At 39.2% G+C, this 6,778-nt stretch overlaps 1 pseudogene; it reads left to right on the top strand.

Annotated features, from left to right (window-relative positions):
- Positions 1-5,588: 5,588 nt before the first annotated feature.
- On the top strand, positions 5,589-6,390 carry LOC150001990 (glutathione peroxidase 1 pseudogene; annotated as a pseudogene).
- The last annotated feature ends 388 nt before the right edge of the window (positions 6,391-6,778 follow it).

The following is a 6,778-nucleotide window of genomic DNA, read 5'->3' as shown; positions in this document are numbered from 1 at the left end:
AAATCATGCAATATCTGATTATTTAGTCAGGGGTACTCATCTCTTCTTCCTTAGATTGTCAACTACAAAAATGACAACAGCCAACACAACAGTAGTCATTTAGTGTGAATGAACCAAAATTGTACTTATTTTTTGTCCAATTGACAAAATATATATGTGTTTTTGGTCTGCTGCAGAAGTCTAGGATTTAGTTTATGTGTGCCATGAGATGAAAAAGTTTGAAAATCACAGGGTTAGACAAATAGTTTACCCTGTCGATTTTACCACTTTTTATATTCTACAATCCTAACTTCTCTTCAGCTCTTCACTGTCTTCCTAGTGCAAGGCTACTTCATCTTCTGTCTGGAATAGATAAAAAAACCTGTAGTATAAATAACCCACGGACATGTACAACGAGGTGGGGATTGACTGTGGGCAGGGTCGGAGGGAGCAATGGAGGGAAAAGTGGGACAACTGTAATAGAAAAACAATAAATAAATAAATAAATAAATAAATAAATAAATAAATAAATAAATAAATAAATAAAACAAAAAACCCCTGTACTCTCTAGCTGCACCTACCACTAAGGAGCATTCTTTCAATGGGATACTTAGCCTGCACTCCTCCTTTTAAAAATGTATATCCTATGAAGTTTCGGGCATAGGATATTCTGGTTTTTACATTTTAACTTAAATGAATTCCACAGTTCCTAAATGTGTGTTGGTAGAATTGCCAAATAAAACACAGGGCATTCAATTAAATCTGACATTCAGATGTACAATGAATATATTTGTAATATAAGTATACATTAAAAATTGGGACATACTTATACTAAAATATAGAATATGAAATATTTAGGATATATTATTAAAATTATTTTCTGTTTATTGGAAATTTATTTATTTATTTATTTAAATTTTATTTTTTGGTTTTTCAATTACAGTTATCTCATTTTTTTGCCCATTGCTCCCCCCAATCAGCCCACCCCTTCTCCCACAATCATATCCGCCCCCATTGTTCATGTCCATGAGTCATTTACACATGTTCTTTGATTAATCCCTTCCCTTACTTATCCCCCTTCTCTCTCTTCCCCCTCCCCCCTCCCCCTTAATAACTGTTTTTCTGTTCCTTGTTCTACTTAGTTCACTTGTTTGTGTTGTTCCTTAGTTTCCTGTATTAGGTGATATCATATGGTATTTTTCTTTCTTTGCCTGGCTTATTTCACTAAGCATAATTCTCTCTAGTTCCATCCATGTTGTCGCAAATGGCAGGAGTTCCTTCTTTCTCTCTGCTGCATAGTATTCCATTGTGTAAATGTACCACTGTTTTTTGATCCACTCATCTACAAGTGGGCACTTAGGCTGTTTCCAGCACTTAGTTATTGTAAGCAGTGTTGCTATGAACATAAGGGTGCATAAGTTCTTTTGAATTAGGGTTTTATGATTTTTTTGGTATAATCCTAGCAGTGGAATCGCTGGTTCAAAAGGCAGTTTCATCTTTAGTTTTCTGAGGTAATTCCATAGTGTTTTCCATAGTGGCTGCACCAGTCTTCATTCCCACCAATAGTGCAGTAGGGTTCCCATTTCTTCACATCCTCGCCAGTACTTGTTGTTTGTTTATCGGAAATTTAAATTTTACTAAAATTTTCTTATCTCCTGCTCTCTATTTTTTGTGCTACTCTTCTACTTACTTTGTTTCTAAGATGATCTGACAACTTATCACACGGACAAGGAGATGGGAGTTCTGCAGTTAAAAAGCAATTCAAAGGACATCTAGTGAGTTATTTTAATGAACTCTAAAATATTTATGAATAAACTATTCAACTTGAACACAAAATTTTGTGAATGTAGGATATTATTAAAGCACTCTCTTAAGTCTCTTAAAAATAAGCATAAACATCCCAGTTCTTTTGATACTAACTTTGAGAAAGAAGTTCTGCAATGTTTTCATGCAAACAGTTGCTTTAATTACTCTAATTTTATAAGGAAGTTATTTATATGGCTTTTGTGATAACTAGGCATTTCAACTACTTTTAAGATATAATTTAAAAACTGCTACATATCAAGTTGTGCTTTGAAATTTTAATCTATTATAATACTGGAACTATTTAAAGTTACCAATTTATATATTTATTGATGAAATATATTTTAAGTGAAAATGCTTAATTATTTTGAATGCAGAGGCACAATATTAACATTTTTCACTATTGCAAAACCAGTTGTGATGTGAAAAACCCAGATCCACATCCTGTAATTCAATTTTTTTAATGGATATTGAACTTTCATTACACCTTTAAGTGCTTTGATTTTCATATGTGACACCTAAAACCTTGGGAAAAATATAATTATACAAATAAAAATTATTGGTGAATTAAAATAATGTTTTTATTAACGATATATTTAAGTTATAAGAATCTGCCCTTATAAAATTCAAAAAGGATTACTTAAGGCTATTGTGTATAGTACATGTATTATGAATGTTAGAGATGAGAGAAGATAGATACATCTAAATGTGCAAATGGCTATGACAAATTATATGTAATGAAGTTTCAGCAGATTTTCTCCTGAATAACTAAATGGGCCATTAAGAAGCAAATTTTGGGAATTCCATTTTTAGTATTTTGAGGAAATTCCATGCTGTTTTCCACAGTGGCTGCACCAGTCTGCATTCCCACCAACAGTGCACTAGGGTTCCCATTTCTCTATGTCCTTGCCAGCATTTGTTGTTTGTTGATTTGTTAGTGATGGTAACTGGAACTTAATGAACAAAACAAACAAGTGAGCAAAATAGAACCAGTGACATGGAACAAACTGACAATGATCAGAGGGGTTGGGGGAGGGGGAAAACAGGAGAAAGAAAGGAAAGGGTCTAGTCAAAGAACAAGTATAAAGGACCCATGGACATAGACAACAAGGTGGGGATTGACTATAGGAGCAGGGGTCAGGGAGCAGGGCAGAGGAGAGCAATAGGGGAAAACTGGGACAACTATAATTGATTAACAATAAAATTTTTAAAAAGGGGGGAAAAAGCAAATTTTGGCAAACAGCAACTAGAAAATAAATTATGAGGAAAGTTTGAATGTTAAAAACAAAACAAATTTTAAATCTTTAAACAAAATTCTGTTTTCCTAATGGGTGAGCTCTGTCTACTTGATATAGAGTTATGCAATTTTCCTGAAATTCTAAAAATATTGGTGATAAATGAGAAATGGTGGAAAAGAAAATTGAAACATTAAAGTGACACTAATGAGGATTATTTTTGAAACACAGTATAATGGAGACCAGATGGAACGACTGTTTTCTATGTTGACAGAGTATGCTTGGGTCCCAGACATCTTCAAATGAAATATTGGCATTATCCCTTTAAAAGAGCCAAGCTTAAGTAAGTTAGTCAGCCAAAGCCAATTCATCCAATGGCCAGTTTTTTTGTTTCTTTTGAAGACAAGTATTAGTTTCAGTTGACCAATTTTTGGATAGAGTAGTCTTGATTGTAGGCCCTTTCTTTTCATCATTTTTCATCACTTCAGTCCCTTCTTGCTTGCAGTTTCTTTTAAGAAATCAGCTGATAGTCTTATAGGATCCCCTTTGTAGGTGTCTGTCTTCTCTTGCTGCTTTTAAGATTCTTTCTTTATATTTAACCTTTGGCATTTTAATTATGATGTGTCTTGGTGTGGTCCTCTTTGGGTCTAGCTTGTTTGAGGCTATCTGTGCTTCCTGGACTTGTATGTCTATTTCCTTCACCAATTTTGGAAAGTTTCCCTTCATTTTTTCGCATAAGTTTTTGATTTCTTTCTCTTCCTCTTCTCCTTCTGACACCCCTATAATTCAGATGTTGGCATGTTTAAAGTTGTCCCAGAAGTTACTGAGCCTTTTCTCATTTTTTTCCAACCTTGTTTCCTCATTCTGTACTGGGTGATTGTTTATTTATTTTTTATGTTCCAAATCATTGATTTGAACCCTGGCTTCCTTCCCTTCACCATTGGTTTCATGTGGATTTTTCTTCATTTCACTTAACATAGCCTTCACTCTCGTCTTACGCGTTTGCTGTACTCAAGCATGTCTGACAAGTCTGTGAGCATCATTATCATTAGTGTCTTGAACTGTACATCTCTTATGTTGACTATCTCCTTGTTTCTTAGTTCTCCCACTGGAATCTTGATCTGCTCCCGCTTTTGGGCCATACTTCTCTATCTCCTCAACTTGATAGGCTCCTATATTTGCCTCTGTGTTTTACGTAGAGCTATCACACCTATTATGTTGTAAGGGGGTGAGCGTTAGGTATTTGTCAGTACAGGTGACCCATTTCAACACTTTGTGGTGTTGTATGTGGGGGAGGAGTCTGAGAGGGAACAATGTTGCTTGCTCAGCACTTTCGCCTTTTCCAGACACTTCTCCCACTTCTTGTATGGGACTGGCACCTCTCTAGCTATTGCCCTGGTTATGGTTCACAGGGCGGGTGGGTTTGCAGAGGTTCTGGGATCATGGGGTCCCTCTAAACAAGTGGACTCTGCTGAGAGACTGGCATATTGTTCCTCCACCCCACACTGGTTTTTACCGCCAGAAGCAGTAAGGTTTTATTTTTCCCAGTGCTGTATCTTGAGCTGCGTGGTCTGGTCTGGGGCTGGGATTAATCCTCAGGTGTCCCTCCTGACTTTTATAATTTGTCACTGTGCTTCCTGCTGGCTGGCCACAGCCACTGTCTTGTTACTGCTGCTGTCACCACTGCTGCTGCCTCCACACCACATCCTCTCTGCCCTGGCTCTGCCCCTCCTCCCTGTCTTTATGAGTATTTCTTCTTTATATCTTTGTTTGTTGGATTTCCATGCTATTTAATTTTCTGGTACTTCTGGTTGTTTTGAGTTTTGAGGTAGTTTTATTCCTTCTTAGTTGTAGAGGGAGATGCAGCATGTTTACATCTTGGCCGGAAGTTGAGATTCATGACTTTAATGCAAGGTTGTTTTAGAGCTTTTGTTACTATTATAATGCTGTGATAGATTTGCCAATTCACTCTGTATAAAAATAATTTTATACATTAATGTCTTTCATAGTGTTTGTATATGTGTATACAACTAATATTTCCTTAGTGTAAGGGGATGATACAAGCTAAAAGTAGAGAAAATGCATACTAAGAAAAAAATACGTAGTAAGGTACTCATATTTTTGTGTACATGATCTATAGGTTTCCAGATAATGCTATTCAGTAATCAAATGCTAAAACTTGAAGAAGGGAAATGTGGACTTTTTAAAAATTATTTTCTTTGAAAGATTTAAGAAAGTATCCAGTAAATGCACACATCAGAAGCAATAACATATTGCAGTAATTAGAATAGAGCTCTCAGTGCTTCCCACGCTATGGACTATCATACTGTGAGTAGTTCAATCAAAAATGTCTGTCTACTCCAGTGTATACTGTATGAATAAGTTTATTTTCCATGTGTATCGCGATGTGAGCAATATGAGAAGCACAGGCTAGATAACACTAATAAGAGACAATTTTACTTCTGAGTTTAGAGATTAGGTGATCATTTTTCCCAATCTGATGACCCCCTAGGCAAAAATCATGAAAAGACCAGAAATCAAGAACCATTTACTGGTGATCCTGTCCCCAGCGCTCCCGTCCGTGCAGTACTGACGCCATGTGCGCTGCTCAGTTGGCGGCGGCGGCCGCCGCGCGCTCCGTGTACGCCTTCTCTGCCTTCTCTGCGCGCCCGCAGGCCGGCGGGGAGCCCGTGAGCCTGGGTTCCCTGCGGGGGAAGGTGCTGCTCATCGACAACGTGGCCTCGCTCTGAGGCACAACCGTCTGGGACTACACCCAGATGAACGACCTGCAGCAGCGCCTTGGACCCCGGGGCCTGGTCGTGCTCGGCTTCCCTTGCAACCAGTTCAGGCATCAGGAGAACGCCAAGAACGAAGAGATCCTGAATTCCCTCAAGTACCTCCAACCTGAAGGAGGGTTCGAGCCCAACTTCACGCTCTTCGAGAAGTGAGAGGTGAAGGGCGCGCAGGCACACCCGCTCTTTGTCTTCCTGAGGGGGGCCCTGCCGCCCCGCGACGACGCCCAGGCACTCATGACCGGCCCCAAGTTCATCACCTGGTCTCCGGTATGCCGCAATGACGTCTCCTGGAACTTCGAGAAGTTCCTGGTGGGCCTGGATGGCGTGCCTGTGCGCAGGTACAGCCCCCGCTTCCCGACCATCAACATCAAGCCCGACATCGAGGCCCTGCTGACCAAGGGGCCCAGCAGTGCCTAGGGTGTCCCTACTAGCCCTGCCGCTCGACAGTCACAGCGCTGCCCTCTGGAGTTTTCATCCATGAAGGTGTTTCCTCTAAACCTGCAGGGAAGAATGCCAGATGTCTAGGAAAATCCCCCCAGATGGGCCCTGGTCCTGTCCACCCCAGCCTCCCCCTCCCACACCACCGCTCTTCACAGTAAACTTTCCGGTGTCACAAAAAAAAAAAAAAAAAAGAAACATTTACTTTTTGATTTCCTAAAGAGAATTAAAATAGCTTCTCAGTTAGCATTTATTTATTTGAATCAAATTCACAGAGAAATGATTGTTCATAGAAAGTGACAACATAATCAGGGAACAATTTCTGTACTTCCATCATATCGTTCAAGGTGGGGGACTCCCCCCCAAAAAACTGGAATTATCTTCTGGAGGGCGAGCCCCTTGTATACAGGCATCCCCCACTAGGTGAATGTTCTAGGAACCCTTCTGTATCAGTGTACCTGCTGGCATTGTTGTGAGAAGCTGTGTTTAGCTCCAGTGAATTTTTTTGATGACTCTTTCAACATGTTT

The sequence above is a fragment of the Furipterus horrens genome, unplaced genomic scaffold, assembly GCF_987537825.1.
Source record: "Furipterus horrens unplaced genomic scaffold, mFurHor1.1.pri manual_scaffold_9, whole genome shotgun sequence".
NCBI classification, from domain to species: Eukaryota; Metazoa; Chordata; class Mammalia; order Chiroptera; family Furipteridae; genus Furipterus; species Furipterus horrens.
Note: the sequence above shows the minus strand (reverse complement) of the source record. Positions and strands in the feature narration are given on the sequence as shown.